Source organism: Sebastes umbrosus, chromosome 15 (assembly GCF_015220745.1).
Source record: "Sebastes umbrosus isolate fSebUmb1 chromosome 15, fSebUmb1.pri, whole genome shotgun sequence".
Classification (NCBI taxonomy): domain Eukaryota; kingdom Metazoa; phylum Chordata; class Actinopteri; order Perciformes; family Sebastidae; genus Sebastes; species Sebastes umbrosus.
In genome coordinates this window covers 15,298,560-15,316,099 of record NC_051283.1, presented here as the reverse complement: position 1 = coordinate 15,316,099, position 17,540 = coordinate 15,298,560, and the positions used below count along the sequence as shown (strand labels likewise).

General features: G+C 40.3%; 1 long non-coding RNA gene across 1 annotated transcript; it reads left to right on the top strand.

The window, feature by feature from the left end:
- The first annotated feature begins 9,107 nt into the window (after positions 1-9,107).
- Positions 9,108-16,834, top strand: LOC119502986. Its single transcript, XR_005210234.1, has 2 exons — positions 9,108-9,566; positions 16,565-16,834. It is a non-coding gene; the product is annotated as an uncharacterized LOC119502986 (long non-coding RNA).
- Positions 16,835-17,540: the final 706 nt, after the last annotated feature.

Genomic DNA, 17,540 nt, shown 5'->3' with positions numbered 1-17,540 from the left:
ACTGATTTTTTCATCCGAAATTGTCGCACGTTTAAAAATAAATACGACCTCACATTGTGTCAATCGCGTTTACACACTGACTCTAAAACTTCGTTCGTCATTAAGGTTTTCGGAACAGGTTCGATTGGGGTTTTTTGCATTCGCCAAAAGACAAGAGGGTTGTTTGACCACTCAGAGCCACCGCCCGTGCAAACGTCATCATCCAAAATGTCGTCTGATAAACTGATTCACATCTGATCATGTCAGCAAAACGATAGCGTCTTCATTCATTCATTCATTAGCCCCGTTTTGGACTAGCGCAGTTTTGTCTTGTATTGCAAATTTTCACAACAAATAGCATAATAAAGCGCATCGGACTCAGTGTGCAAGGTTTCTGTGTGTAACGATTTTATCAGATGGCGTTAAAAAAAACGCGTACAAAAAAATACAGACTTGGGGTGCGAAGATCTTACGAGCAAAAATACAAAACACTTCGGCAAAATGGCAAAACTCTTTGCTCCAAAAACAATGAGATGTCTCCCCTCCTGTTTCTCTTTCCATCTGTCTGTGTTTGTCTTTGTGGACAGAGACACAAAGAGAAAGGAAGAAAGACATAAAGAGCAATCAGACAACGGAGAAGGGATAGGGAATGGAATTAAATAAGAAAACAGAATTGAGGGACATATGAGATTAAAATGAAAAGAAGAAGAAGAAGAAGAAGTAGGGAAGTAGAGGGAGGAAAGCAGAGGCAGTAGATTTTAACCAGATGCTGAACGTTCACAGTGGACGTCAGCCAACAGGCATGTACTCATGCTTTAGCTATGTCATGGGCTGCCTGCTCTACCCTAAAACCTCCCCCTTCCTTTACTCTCCCTTCTCTCCATTTCTTTTAACCTCTCTCTCTCACACTTCCCCCTCTTCCCTCAGCCTCTGTTAACCCCTCTCTCTCTCTCTTTATTTCATTCATACGCTGACTCAACCACATAATGCATAAATAGACGTCTGACAAAAGGGGGGACGTGGACTGCGTATTGTCGTGATAAATGCTGGTCATGAAGTTCGTCTAGTCTTTGTAATAAGTAGGGTGGCACATTTAAAGGACATGGCTTTGAAATGCAACAACTGGCTCCATGAAATCCCAGTTAGGGTGTACGATTTTTTGTCTGGCTAAGTGAACAGACGCTAGCATTTTGCTATGATGGTGATTTTCCATTGAGCACTCAGGGAAACGAGAGAGAGAGAGAGAAAGAGAGAGAGTGGGAGGGACTAGACAAAAGAAACTGAGGAAAAAAAAATAAAACCATCTGTAATTCTCAAGTGGAATTTCTTCCATCATGAGCCAAACCTCCAAATGTAACCAGCAGAGGAGGTCAACACATATAAACGCACTAAGTCTGGTGGATCTGGTGGCCTACATACAACGTAGATCAACACAAACCCCTCCTATAGTTAAATGAGGAATACTCCCCAAAACCAAAACTACATGAGCTAATTATGGAGATGGTGTTTGATGTGCACTGGGAGAAAATCATCACGATTAAAGATCCTAATTAACTAGCACTTAGCCTCAGATGACACCTTGACCAATAAGATAGCTGAAGGTATTAAATCGCACCTAAAACACAAAAAGGGGTCCACCTCCTCACCCAGCTTGTGATGATGTCATCGAACTAGTCCAAGTGGCCAGGCTGGCGGGGGGTGCGGACTTTACTAATGACTGTAATGTGGGAAAGACTACCCCTGCCACTTTAAGACTCAAGTGCCCGCCACATGGCTCCACCAGGATGTAATGTATTCCAGGTGTGGTGGAGGCTATTTTGTTTTAATTCACTCTCTCACACACATGCACGTATACATATACACTAACAAACAGAAGCATGCGTACGTGATCTCTACAAGTTTGTCAGATACATTTAACATGGGTGTCCTATCGTGCTAAAACACTAATTTTCTTAATCGAGGTGTATTATTTCAGCAACATACAGGAAATATAAAGCATTTCAAGCCGAGCTACGGCTCCTGTGGAGCAGTCTGTAACTGGCATAAACTCTGAGCAATTAGCTAATTAGTGAACATGAGTAAACATGATCCCTTCCTATGGACGTCCTGCTGTTCCTGGTGCCTTCATTTCATAAACACGTACCTGGAGCAGGTATATTATTTACATACAGTCGAAAGGAAATTATAAATGCATCTAATTATTATCTGTATATATGAGCCTACACATGAAGGAGATAATTAAAGGCTTGACAGTTAATACTGTTCTGTGATGTTTGTGGTTTTCTCTATATTTACATCATCGATACTTTTTTAAAGGCAGCGCTGTGCTATAGTGATGCGTAACGTTCATCCTCACCTGCACAAACCACAAAGCCACCGTGAGGCCAGGCAGTCTGTGAGGACTGTAATAAACTTGGTCAGGCCACTAACTTCCGAACAAAGAACCTGCACTTAGTCGCTCAGCAGGAGCTCACCTGGGGATTTCCTGAAGCATTTTAACCAATTAGTGTAATCTACTTTCTTAAATTAAGTCTCCCTAATGCTCCAAATCCATTAATTAATTGTTGTTTTAAAGATGCAATGTGTCCGATCCTATAGCCACCTGCTCCAAACAAATACGGGTCTGCATTTCACCTCTACTGCTGGGTCCATACAATCTAAATCTACAGTCATCAGTTATATAACAAAAAAACCCTACTACTAACAGCAGGACAAGAATACGCAAAATTTGAGCGGGCTGCTCCGGAAACGGTCCTTCAGTTAGCAGCTGTAGCAACTCGCTGGAGTTTGCACTTGCTGAATTTGTGTTAACTGGTAACTGAAGGTCTATCTCAGCCAGTTCTCATTCCCAGGGCATAAAATACCGACGCTTTGTCGCGCCCCTCGGCGTGTGATGCCGACGCACAAGGCACCCTTTAGCGCCTGTATGAGCTGCACTGGACTTTCAAGTAACTACAATGTAAACCCATCTGGGTCAATATTCAAAAATTAGAGAAAGTGCTCCGCGAAGTGTGGTAGTTTTAAGGGTGAAAAAACACACATAGGGTGGATGGGTCCAACAACATCCAGGAGACCGCTGTTCGAGTGCCGGGTGTCAAGTTTCACTTTCACTTTACAATCAGCTCTTCGTCCGTGTCCCGTGTTCACAACGTGAAGTTTAATTTTCACTTTGCAAACAGTTATTTTAAGCCCAACCATATAGTTTTTTCCTAAACCTAACTATGTGGTTTTGTTGCCTAATCCTAAACAAGTGTTTTGTCTAAATTCACAACGTTAAGTGTGTTTACTGTGACCGTAAAGTGACGCCAAGGGGTCTGACAAAACGTCAGTATGTGACAAGCTAGGATGAGAACACGTTGGTCTCCCAAAGCTGCCGCATGCTCTTCTCCCGGCAAAGTAGAATCCTGGGGGCGTTGAGGACGAAACGAAAATATGAGTCCTTTTCTCGTTTCTACCACTTTGGATTTAATCCAATAAACAAACTAACGTTATCAAAACGTAGGGTACACGGACCCTGTACCTTCAACGTGATTGACAAGCCCTTGGGGCAGCTCTACTTCTTCATCATCTCGTGTTGGATTGATGACCGACTGGACACTACAATGACTCACTATCGCCTCTTGTCTTGTAGTACACAAGACAGGACGGGCATACGTCTTTGACGTAACGTCTTTAAATGTTTAAACTAACATTCTGGCAATATCTTACACATTGCACTTTTAAGAACACGTCTGATTTTGAACACGTCTTTCATTTTTTGAACACAGAATCATGGGAATAAATACACTTATCACTGATAATTTGATGATTTGTATGTATTATTTGTACTTTATTGTGTAATGTATTGTTTAATAATTATGTGTTTAACTGCTTCTGCTGCCCAGGGACTGCAGATGAGCAATATTTTATCAGTATTTTCCTCTGGTGTACTGATCTCACATTTAATAGCCTCACTGTGAGCATTTGCACCTTTGTCAGTAAAACAACTGGGGCTCTTTAACATGCAGTGCTTGTGAGGGATTATTGGTGTGACATTGTTTCCAGTCACCATATACAATTGGATTTTGTTTTTTGTTTTTCAGAGCTTTGACACAAAGCAGTGTGAATCCATATCAAATACAAACAGCAGTGCCTCAAATCTGTATCTCTCTTAACAGTATCACAGGACACAGAAAACTGCTCCCTGCAGTAACTTCAGTTTCCTTTTTTTTCTCCTTTTGTTTGGCTCTGTGTTGTGTTTTCTCTGGACAGCAAACCCTAACATTTGGACTGTGATCCAAACCCATGGATCCAGACAAGCTGTGCTACAGGCAGAGAAGAAAAGAGAAGGAGGAGGAGAAGGAGAAGTGATGATGTGGAGCTTGTGAAACTAGGATATAGTCAGGCTGAAAGGGATTTTTAGAAAAATGGGAGAGAGAGGAAAAAGGGATGAGTATGCCATTGTGTGTGTGTGTGTTCATGTCTGTAAGTAATAGAGACTTACTTTCATTTTCATGCATTTTTGGATACCAGAAAGCAGTTTATTTAAGAATAATTAATTTGTGAATCAGTTTTGTCGACAAACACATTTAATATAAACTGAAAAGCAGAAGCTATTTGCCTCAGTTCAGACAGTTCACATTCATCACAGATTGCATCATTAAATCATGAACTATAATGCTTGGCTAACACAGTTTAATTAAATCAATGTCATTAAGAGTCTGTTCATTAATCTAACTCTTGTTTGAATGTGTTGTCTTCCATGTACTACTTTCTATTTTATCTTCCTGTTCATTATTTCCCTGCAGGCTTCTCTTTTAAAATACTTTATATGTTTTGCTCTGGAGTATATTTCCTCATCATCATCATCCTCTTCATCCCCACTCCTCCTTGCAGCATCAGGGGTCTTGATGTAGACTATATGCTCCTCCTCCTGCTGTGACCAAGTGGAGGTCCCATTGAAGTTCTGAGGAAACTCCTTGTTTCCTTCTATTTCCTGTGACCCTCAAGAAACTTCTTCTACATGCAAAATGACCATTAGAGTTACGGAGATGTGTCATATGTGAACAAGGCGCTATTAGAAACCGAGAAAAACACAAATATTAGTTATGTTTCGACAATTTTGAAAAATAATTACAACAGTGAAGGTAAAACTTTCTTTAAGATCTACGTAGATCCATGTCCAGGGACGGATTTAGTGATTTGGGAGCGCCATGCAAACGCCCTCTTGCTTTACTTTTCACCCTCTCTAACTGGGAATATTTGTGTCAGCAATGGTAGAAGAGGTTGACTACTCAAAGCTTTTTTTCTGAAGTAAAACTATTAGCTTTTAATTGTAAAACTGTTAACTATTAATAGTACAACTGTTAATACTGCAACCTAAAAGTCCTGCATTCAAATACTTCAAGCAAAGAGTGAAAGAGAGGTATTATCAGAACCTTGTGCTTAAATTTGATTATCGTGAATCTTGAATCTAATATGATGCTGGATAGTTTAATGAATAGTAATACATTATATTTGAATTGTTAAATTTTGTGAAATATTTGGATCTGCATCGTGCCCTTATAGTTGAAAAAAAAAAAAAAGCATTTTGGCAAATTTTTCTTTGGCGCTACCCACATAATCAGCTGTGCTGCTCATCCCACAAATGCATGATCCTTACAAGTTGCACATCATTGTGAAGGTAAATAAAACAGGCTTTCCAACCATGTAAAATACAATGCCAACTAGCATTGTAACAACAGAGAAATAATCAACCAAACACAAGTTTCCAAACTTTCTTTTCCCAGTTTATATTTTCAACAAAATCAGTTAGCTTTGCCCCCACTGCCGGGGTCTTTGATTAATCGCTGGCTGAGTTTCCTGCTACCGATTGGAGATGTCTTCCACACGCAGCTTTAACTTTTACTGCAGCGGCGCTCCTCCCACTGGCTTAGCGGGTGGAAAAAGTGACACAGCAGCTGACTAAAATGCAAGAGGTAACGCTGCTCCCAGACAGAGTGATCAAATGGAGACAAAAAAGACCTCAGAGCCCGACTTAGTTTGGCAGGATTTATTCAGAATAAAGAAACATAGACGACTGTTAATTTAATGAGCACAATCAAAGACAATGAGAGAAAGTGACTTTGTTCACTGTTTGTAACACATGAGTTCAAGTGTGTAGTTACAAACAACAACATATGGAACATGTTCAACTGTGGAGACGGAGGTAGATGGTATTCCCAACCCCCAACACACACACACACACACACGCACACACATAGACAGTCTCTGCTCTGATCCAAAGCCATCAATTTACTGAAGTTGCTAAATAACTAATCTTTTCATGTCCGCTGACATATTTTAGAAAACTGGCAAGTTCAACAAAGAATTGGGATGTACTTCAAACTTCAAAAGACATGAGCTAAAAATAAATTACAAATTACAAAGAAATTACAAAGCATGTTGTAAAAGAACTCTACCATCTCTCCACAATATACCAAACCGACGAGTTAAGTAACTAAAATCAGCTGTGACAGTCCGTCTGTCCCCAGGCTGCATCATTTTAACCTCAAGCTCGGGGGAAGTTAAAAGGCTGATTGCCCTCAGCGAGCATCCACCAGGTGTTTTATGTGGCAGGTGGAGGTTTGATTGGTAGCAGGTGGCAGACAGTTCAAGTGCTCAATTAAGCTCATAACCCAGTAAAGGCAGGGCGCAATCCATTTTAGTGGTTCACTACACAAATCTGAGCGAGTCCTCGCTAGAACAGCACATTACAGTGAGTTGGTCTCAGTTCAGTTATATTGAGCTTCATTCGACAAGGTTGTAAATGGGGGTAGGGGTTGGTACAGTACATGTATACAGCGTAGAGAGTTTGTATTTATGGTTATGGTAATACGTTTATGTAAAGTTACATGACAGAAACATGAAACATAAGCATTTTGAAAAAATACAGAGAATGTGCGCTTCATTCAAAATGAAGTAAAACCTGAATGCAGAATATATCATATAGACTCAATATATTCTCAGTCATGATGTCTGTAGGGCAACCGAGAAGAGTAAGGAAATCAAATCTACTAAAGTATGTTGGGGTTCAGGCTGTTCTCATACACTGTTTGTAGCTAAACCTGCAAAAAGTAATGCACTGTAATTTGTACATAACCCATATAATTCATTTATGTATAATCCACGTAATCGTGAGCCAGGACAGGTGACGTAAAGAGGAGGTTGGGGTGGACGGATGGGTCTAAAAACACTAGACTTTCGTTCAGGAGATCGCTGTTTGTGTCCTGTGTGAAACCAGAAGTCAACGTAGACTTATTTGTCACGTATCTTACATAGGCCTACTTAAGAAACGCCATTTCCGTAGTTATTTTAACCAAGTATTGTCACTTTCATACTTATTTTAAAGGGATAGTTTGGGTGTTTTGAAGTGGGGTTGTAGGAGGTACTTATCCATAGTCGGTATATTACTTACAGTAGATGGCGGTTGACACGCCCCCAGCTTGGAGAAACAGACAGGAGTACCAGCACCGGAGCAAAGCAATGTACTGCTGTAGACGGGGCCGACAGAAAAACGTTCAGCCACCTAAAAGAAGGCTCACCTAAAAAAATTGATCTCAGTTTAAGTGTATGATATATTTAGAATATTTTCTGATGGCGAGCTGAACTGAAAGTGAAACCTATCTATACTGTTTTTGTCATGTGAGCCTGCCGGCTTTGGAGAAAGGATAGACAGGTTTCACTTCAGTTCAGTTCCCCGTCAGAAAGGAGAAGGAAAGGGCTGTTTCTGCCATCCCCGTCCACACCACTGTATTGCTTTGCTCCGTTGCAGGTACTCCTGTCTGTCTCTCCAAACTGGTAGTGTGCCGACCGTCATCTACTGTAAGGAATACACCTACTATGGATAAGTACCTCATACAACCCTGCTCCAAAACACCCAAACTATCCCTTTAAGTAACGCCACTTCCATACTTATTTTAACCCAAACCATGATCTTTTCCTAAACCTAATCAAGTAGTTTAGTTGCTGATCGCTCGTGTTGCTGGACATTCGTAGGAAAATGCACGGGAAAATATCATACGAACCATAGTATGAGGCCAATTATGGCAGGTTTATTGGTGTCCAATGGTGCCATGGAAGAATAGCATGCTTTTATTACAACCAAAGACTATACTAGGTTGATTCATGAATTATTACACCTTCAATTAGAGGAAGAAGAACCCTTTAGTAAAATCAGTATGTGAGGTTTGTAGTTTAATTTGACAACTTTCTTAGAGAGAAATTGCCTCACAGTACTCCCCACTCACTAACCCTACCCAGAAGTCCTGGTCTACTAGAGTTGGTGTTACTGTTCGGGATAGTCTGTGCCTTGTCATATCTTTGAGTCATCGGCTGATTTGAAATTTCCATTCAAAATGCTGGGGATTATGCGATAAAAAAAATATTCTATTTGATTTTTACGGTCCCAAGTCTTTTGGGAAATGACTTTGAATCAATCATTCTTATACGACGTCAAGAAACTTACAGAAGCTGAGAACGGCTGTGCTTGGAATAATCTTTTTTTTAATGCCGTTATCTTGAGATTACGAGTTAATTATCTCATTGTTTTCTCGAGAATCAACATAAATTAACCCATTGTTACGAGAAACAAACTTTGTTATCTGAAGATAACGGCATTAAAAAAAGAAATTGCAAGCACGACCATTCTCGTCTTCTGTAGAACTAATTAAGTTGTAATTATTAGAAGCATTGTCAAGATCAAAATCCCACCAGAGGTTTGTACAGCAACACAAACGTAAGAAAAGTAAAGTAAAAACTTTTTCCTGCATCAGAAGCCTTGCCTGGCTTTACAAGAACCAACTGTTTTGTAAGCCATTCTCCTGCTTCCCATCTGTGAAATCATTCAAGTGCGGAGGAGGTCTGGAGGAGTCGTTTTACTTCCTTGTTGTCACACCAACTGCAGCCGTAAAGCCAGAGAGGCCAGGCGCTGGAGTCTTTCCTGACAAAAACTCACAGACTGTGTGAGCAAAGCTGATTTCAAAGGGATTATTTCATCTCAAATGTGCAATATCACAAACCTTTTTTTATCTAAGTAACTCCTCTGGGATACAGGGGTAAAAAAAAGTGCAGACTTTCAATTTTGCACTTTCAAATCTGTTTCCTTTGAGACGACGATACCTGCACCAAAAGTGTTGAATGGTTTCACTTCCACTGAAATAAGGTGGATTATGACATGACTGTGAATTCCCTGGCGTTGATGGGAGAATACTCCAAATGGTTTTGTGTCAGCTGCTAAAGTGAAGCTCATGCACAAAGGAGGTTTCTAGTTTGGCTTCCCTCCTCTTCTTTTACAGGACATGGACGGGTTAAGGTCAGGCATGAAGGGGGTGACATATGTTGGTCTTAAAGTGATGCGTGGAGGTTTATTTTTTTTCTCCTCACCTTTGACCTCACCTCTATGACTCTTGTTTCATTCTCACTGCAGGGACTCTACCATCTTTGTGTCTTGAGGAAGACACAAACAGCATGGAAAGAACAAGGAGAGAGAAGGAAGAAAATACATTATTCGACCAAATAGTATCTGCAGAGAGAACTACTGCTGAAGTCATGGAAGAAATATGAATGTGGTATGTGGACCTGAGACTGAGGAAACAACAGTTTCCATACTGGAAAAAAAAAAAGAACTGTATAATTCCTCCCCTCCCAAAAGCTCAGCCAGTCTACATCATACCGAAATAAAACTGCAGGAGCAATTTGAAAGAGGTGGAGTTACTGAGGGGAAGTGACGGGAGACGTTGAAGTCTCAGATTTCCATCGGTGTTAATATTAATGCCAGAACAGTTTGTCGTGTTCACATCTTTTTGCAGGGCTTTGTTGGTTTTTCTTTGAGGGTATAAAGATGTTATTGGCTTCATAAGAGTCCTGACGCTCTCTACCAAAGTGATAGTTTTATGCCGTCGTACTAGAGACATTTTGTTCATTGGAATTAGGTAAATCTGGTCTCTTTACCCTCCATCGTTTACCACAGAGGTTAGTTACGGATGGAGCGCATTGTCTCTCTTTTCTCTGGTGTGTCAGCCGGGGCTCTGAGTGCATTTTCCCAGATGTGTAATGATATACTGCTGTGTTGAACTCGCCCCTAACCAGCCAGCAAGAGGGAGAGAGAGAGAGAGAGAGAGAGAGAGAGAGAGAGAGAGAGACTCCAGACAGCTGAACTCACTTAAATGTGTTCCTCATGTGTGCCGTAATATGGAAAAGATTTCAGCGCTCTCCCCTCCGCTCACCATCACTGAGTTCAGCTTAACCCTTCAACAGCCAAAACGCTCTGGCTTCACTAAACAGGATTAAAGGCTGTTTAGAGAAGTTTGCAGGTCCTATATCTTTTAAACCTCGCTGTGCAAACTGTGCATAAAACATTTGCATACACACAACCAGTTGGCTAAAAAAAGATGGAATTGTAAATAGCTGAATTTCTTTTCTTTTCTTTTCTTTTTTAGGGCTAAGCAATATGCTATGGTCTGCAACTCCTCCTGCAACTAGGAATAGCCTGATAGAGTGTAAAAAATGTTATTCTATCATATTATATATAACTATTTCCTTCCTTCCAAGTTCCTTCGTTACCATGTTCACCATCTTAGTTTCGCATGCTACCATTTGCTAATTAGCAATAATCAAAGTACCGCTGAGCCTGATGGGAATGTCAGTAGTTTTGCAGGTATACTTTGGTCATAAACCAAAGTATTGGACAAATTGAACTTTTAAGCTGACAATGGAGCTAGATTGAAAGATAAGGAATCCAAAACTGTTAATTCATCTTTCAGGGGCAGGGTTCAACGTTACATTATGTTTTTCTTCACTTGCCTGGTCACCCAAAATACATTTTTACTTGCCCTTATACAAATTGTTTTATTGATTAGCGTTTATCAAATTACAACAAAGACCAAACTTAATAGTCATGTTTAATTTTTGAGTAAGTGAACCTGAGTTTCGCCCACATCCTCATAATAACACATTTACTGGATATAACTTATACAAAAGCCTGTATATAAAACCATTTAAGAAGATAAATATTTTCTGCTACTTAGTAGGCCACATTCTGTTTAAGCAAGGTATTTATGCATAGTTGCAGATAAAGATCAGGCTACATTAATATTATTAGTATTATACTATTTGTAGAATTAGATTCCAGTGGTGGCTGAAAATGTAATGAAAAAAGATAGATGTAATAATTTCCTAAATTCACAACATGCTTTTATCTAACAAAATATTCTGCTTCAATCCACATTTGTTGGTGTTTAGCCTTTGAAAAACAACATTTCCCCATGGTCAAAAGAACTGCTCTCCCGCTCGCCGCACACAAAAGAGGCACACACTGATGAGTTATATTTATTAAAGAAAGCTGATTTAATAAAAAAAAAAAAAAAAAAAGACTAACTCATTTAATACACTGAATCATTTTATTCAAATTGAGGATTTATAATTTTTTTTAGGGTTATGACATCAGAAAATATGTCGTAAAATCAATCAAAAAGGTTGGGAATCACTACTCTAACGCCACCCAACTAAACTTCTGTTTCCAGAATAATTGAAATGCTCGCTTGTGCTTCAGCTCATAAACTTTGTCTTTACCCATCGCCATTTTCTCGTGGGTGCCCGATCGGTACTGCACACGTGCAATTATCACCAGAGATGAGAAGGAAGCGAGATGACTCACTCCTTAGCTACTTCCATCATCAGGTCTGAAAAAAACAATGTGTTTAATTATTTTTTACCACTTGCCCGATTGGCCAAGCGAGTTGATAGATTTACTTGCCCCGGGTAAGTGTGCAATCCTTATTTTGGAACTCTGAGGGGATATGAATATTTGCACCAAATGTCATGGCAATTCGAGACATTTTGCTCAAATACATAGCCCTCCCTCGAACCATGCCTCTGGGCCATGTTAATTGTACTAAAGCCATGATATTCGCAGAAGTTTTAACCCCAGGTACATGTATCTTGACTTCTCGCACCCTATGAAGAGGAAGGATTATACTTAATTGGGGATCAACACCTTGATATATGAATGTGAATATGAATGTAGATATATGCTGTGAATGTGATGCACTCCTTTTAACACTTTAGAATGATTCTCTGCTTTACTTGAAGGGATGCAAAATGGTAATGTATAGAAAGTAATTAATAATTATTGGTTTAGTGCCATTAGGTTACTTAAACATGGTGGATGAAGATAATGGCCCAGTTGAAGGTACAATCTTTAAAGAAAAATCTTCCTCATCATGAGAGCGATCCCTCTGACTTGTATCTCTGCTCCTGGATAACATGGCCACCCAAAACCTTGACTGAACTCAGTCAAAAGATCAACTTGACTCTTTTGCATATTTATTCAGCCTTTCAAAAGAAATAAAAGACATTAAAAGAAAAAAAAACGACATATATGGACATTCTCTTGCTCTACACTTATAAGAGTTTGATTTTTTTTTTCCCGTCTCTCAAACCACGACTCAGCTCTATCTAGCAATTAGCTGCCTGCCGTGGACTCTGGTGACATTGTGCGGGGATATTTCTGTCACGTTTATTATGCGTTTGCTGACCAGACTGTGAGTCATGTGGACACACAGGCAAATCTAACCATGTGTTAGTCCCAGCCAAGGGAGGTTCCCTACTTTGATTTTTCTCCGTTTTGCCTTCTACTTTTTTGCAATTCTCACGTTCTTTCTCATCACTTCAGACTTCAGGCTTTTGGGGGAATTGTCTTTGTTTCAATTTAGATGTATCCTCTGAAGTATGCAAGAAAGTCGCGAGAAGAAAAACTTTGTAAAAACGATTGTTAAGTGTCTCTCCAGTGGAAGAGCTATTTGCCGTGACTCAACTTCTCCACCATGCTCGCTAGTGTTTCCTGACACGTATTTATACTCTCCCTTACCCGTACCCCTCACTCCCTCCCCGCACCCATCTCTAAACTGACATTAGACCGACTTCAATAACCCCGCCTCCCTGCAGCTCAAGTCTAAAAGTTCAACAAATATATTCCAGTGGAAATAGCCTGCAGATGTGGTAACCTGAGGGAGTGAAGGCAGACAGGGAGGAAGAGAGACAAAGATGAGGAGATGGTGGTGAAGGCAGGGGGGGAGACACTGAAATGATACAAGAAACAAGTTGTAGGAGGAAGAGAAGGAAGGGAATGAGCAAGAAAATGCGTTACGTTCATAGAGACGCATCACAAACTTGGCCGGGGTGTTGTATAATTTGAAGCACTTAAAGTGAATGAGTGCTCCTTAAAAAAGCCTGTCTTTTACTAGTTCTCCTCCCGGTTCCTTCCTTCCTTCCTGGGTGCTACAGAGCCAGTTAGTATAGGGTGAATAATGCCGGTGGCCTCAGCATGCTGATATGCGCTCAGGCCTGTCGAGCCAACAAGAGAGCTGAATTCTTTGACTCAGCCGGCCTTTTTTCATCGTCGTGCTTAACAAGTGCCAGCAGCTTCCAGGTTTTCCTCTACATCTAAACTGTGTTAAATCTACACGTCTGAATATTGTACTTTCTGTTGCTGCTTTCTGTAACTGACTGTGTGGAGTGGTGGTTCGCTGCTTATCGCCTCCATAAAATAAAAAACCCTAGTGATTGATTTGACAAGTCATTACAAACTCAGGTTGTGCATCCAGATGTTGTTCAAACTCAGAGAACTTTATTTCAAATTCGAGTAGAATTTTCCAAAGTTTCAAAAGATACCAAATATGTCGAGCTGAATTTGGGGGAAACGTGTATAAAATAATGCAATCAACATGTAGAATATTTCTCTTCGATGGGATAATGCAGCCAATAATAGAGAGCTGCAGGAATGAGTCCTAAAACCTGAAAATGAGTTAGCATTTCAGCCCTTCCGGTTCACTCGTCTCAAAGTCAATGGGTTTATTGAATGGGTTTTTAGTTAGATGCCTGATATAAGGTCTGTGGTTAACACAAGCTTAAGAGATTTTAAGTTTTGTACTTCGATGTAAAATACATCAATAAATATCCCATTCATGATTTTTGAAGCCTTATGTGTCTTAAAAAAGAAAGTTGCTAAGAAGTAGTTAAATGAGACTACTAAACGTCATCCTGTTGACTCATCCGCCTTTACAGCCTCATTGTGTATACTTGCGCTTGTGCGACCGTGGTGTAGTTCGTTTATAGACGTTATACAGTTACCTTTTTACTTCTGGCGATTGCATTCACACTTCGAAAATCATAAAAGAGGTGTTCATTTGTGGAGATTATCTGCTGAACAAAAGTATCATAAATTCTGTTTGCCACAGAGCTTTTTTTCTGAAATAATCCAAAATTCAATGGAAAAATCCCATTGGCTTTTTGTTGATGGAACTCAGGGCGATGCTAACTTCCTGGTTGGCCTACAAAAATACGTCATCCCTGCAGCACTGTATGACACTGATCACTTCCTGATCTCTTCCTCTTACAAATGATAAGCTAAATTCATAAGCAATATAAAACATCATTGTTGAATTCAACACATTGAGCGATTTTGCTGCTGCAGCATTACATGCTCTGGTATGACCAGTAGCTAATAGCTAATGGCTAATGTTAGCGAATGTTAGTAAACTTTTAGACGGATAATGCATTGTATTATTCCTCCGCGAAGGTGACAGCCGTGGCCGGAGGCATAATGTTTTTGGGTTGTCCGTCCGTCCGTCCGTCTGTCCATTCTCGCAATATCTCAGGGACACCTCAAAGAAATTTCTTCAAATTTGGCACAAACATCCACTTGGACTCAAGGATGAACTGATTCAATTTTGGTGGTCACTCTGACCTCACATCCGTCCCATTCTCATGATATCTCAGCAGCGCCTTGAGAAAAGTTCTTCAAATTTGGCACAAACGTCCACTTGGACTCAAGGATGACACAATATCTGGTGGCCCGGGACTCTTAGAAAACAGACATGTGAAAAATCTGCAGCGACAAATTATTCCCATTGTACAACACTCCCCGGTTTAGAAATGATATTCATTATTATATTCATTATTGAAACTTTTTTTTTTTTTATCACAGACAAGCTGCGTTTCTTAGCTTCTAGTTTTTCCGACAGTAGTCTATTCCTCTGTGGAAAGATATTCGTTGCAAGTGTTCAGAGAAGAGAAAGAGAAAAACTGCCTGGAATATACAGCAGGCTGTAATTTGAAAACCTCAACCGCCCCTGCATGTCTGCTGCCGTGTGTGTGTGTGTGTGTGTGTGTGTGTGTGTGTGTGTGTGTGTGTGTGTGTGTGTGTGTGTGTGTGTGTGCGCGTGTGTGCGTGTATGCCCTGTTTAATTAGTGCCTTTGCGTGTGTGTGTGTGTGAGTGTCACAGAGGGCAGCGTGTCTGAACCGTTTTATTCATCACATCACTCTCTGCTTCCTTCAACCATTATTTGATCTTTTCTCATCTCTGTCGTCTCTCTCTTTGCTTCAGTCAGTGAGAGGATTATAGGTGTGTGTGTGGGTGCCCCTCCTCTTTAATCACTAACTCTCTCTTTCTCTCTGCTCCATCTCTTAACTTCCTCTATACAGCTGCCGGTGTGTGGGCCACATATACCCATACCGGTCACTTTATCTCACAGTAGAAACGGACGGACGGACATCAGAATCAGATCGTTTGAAACAGCCCGCAATTTATACCAAACAGACAAAAGTTAAAGGAACTTTCCTGCTCACTGAGTTCTCAGGTTTACCTATAAATAAAAGGAGCACAGCATGGCTCAAGGGACTTTCAGCTGTGTCCTGTGTTAAACCACAAGTCAAAGTTGATTCATTTGTCATGTAACCTTCGTACTTAAGTTACAACACTTCTAGGGTTATTTTATCCCAAACTGTGATCTTTTCCTAAAGCTAACTAAGTATTTTTTGTCAAGTAACTTCCATGCTTAAGTTATGCCACTTCCGGTGTTATTTTAACGCAAAGCACGATCTTTTCCTAAACCTAACTAAGTAGTTTGCTGCCTAAGCCTAACCATGTTGATCTATTCTTAAACCTAACTAAGTAGTTTGCTGCCTGAGCCTAACCAAGTCGATCTATTCCTAAACCTAAATAAGTAGTTTTATTTTGAAAAGACTGGAGTGGAAATTGACACGTGCAACACATGTTGCTGGACATTCACAAAAAATAAGTTGTTGAAAGTCGTGCTGAGCATCACGAAGAAAAGGGGAAATGCGTGTCTATGTACGTAAATTAAAATAGATTTGTAATTTCGCGACTATTTCACGAACTGCCGTGAGACTGTGTTGGGTATCCTTATCCCCTTGGAGGGAAGGATCAATACAAATCAATAAAAAGCTACTCTGATGATGATCCTGCTCCACCAGTTGAAACCAGGTGATGAGACTGTGGCATATTTCAGATTATATGATAATCCTGCACAAAACATTTGTATGCTGTACGTTTAGATGTTTTCCAATCACATACTGACAGTCAATAGATGTTTTTCATGCTTCAAATCATGTCATTTGAAGTGTTACCATCTGATCGTTTCTGCAATTCGTCACATATGACAACATCAGATATACTCTGTCGCTATCAATAGTTATGCCTTTCCATCCAAGCATACACAGCAGTTGATCAAATCTTGTTTCTTCCTAATCTCTTTTCCTTACCAGCTGGCTGACAGGTGGACAGCCACCCCTGACACGAGAAGATCCACTCCACCCACAATCCTCAGCGCTTTCTTCCGCATCAGAATGGAAATATGAGACGGCACAGTGAGGACACGTCTTCGGCGAGCCAATCGGAGTGCAGCACATCTGGAGGAATCTGTCTGCAGCAAGCCCAGCTGGCAGCACAATGGGAGACAGCAGAGGAGAGGAGCAAGATGTTAGATTCAAAATGGCTGAGGGATTTTTTTAAAAATACATCTTCACCTGACTTTATCTTTACTCTTCACCACTGGAGCATTCTTATTTCATGGATAAAACCATGGTTAAAGGAACAATACACTTTGAAGGCACTAATGCATTTAACTTTGACCAGAAGTTGAACTGGGAGACTACAGTAGTGTGACTGGTTACCAGGTTTTCTGCTTGTGTCATTTGCAACTGTTTCACAGGAGAACAATGATATTATTGAATGAATTTGTAGGCACATAATCGAATCTACCTGTCTGCTCCCAGTAATAAATTGACCCACAGGACACCCTCACATTCTTGAGGAAAAGAGGCTTTGTCGACGAAAAATACCAATTAAAATATCTGCATTACAGTTACTGAAGAATGTCTTATCATATCAATAACAGTGAGTTGAATTGGTGTTCATTCAGGGTGTTCATGACCCTTTACTTTTAGACTTAAATTGAATTTTTCAATCTTCTAATAAACTTCTTTTAAGCTAATCGTGCTTTTGAACGTCTACAAAGAGCAACTATTCAGTGAGATAAAACATAATTGACTGTTTCATGTGGAACGTGGTTCAATCAAGAGAAAAAAAAAAAGGTCTGATGATGTGGAGCTTTGCAGCCATCTTTGATTTCCTACGCCGCCTGTCTGGTCTCTTCGAGGCTTCAGCTCCTCAGCAAACATGAGAATGTAACTCTGCAGTGAGTGGGAGCTCTGCCATCTTTAAAACACATTTCATCTCGCT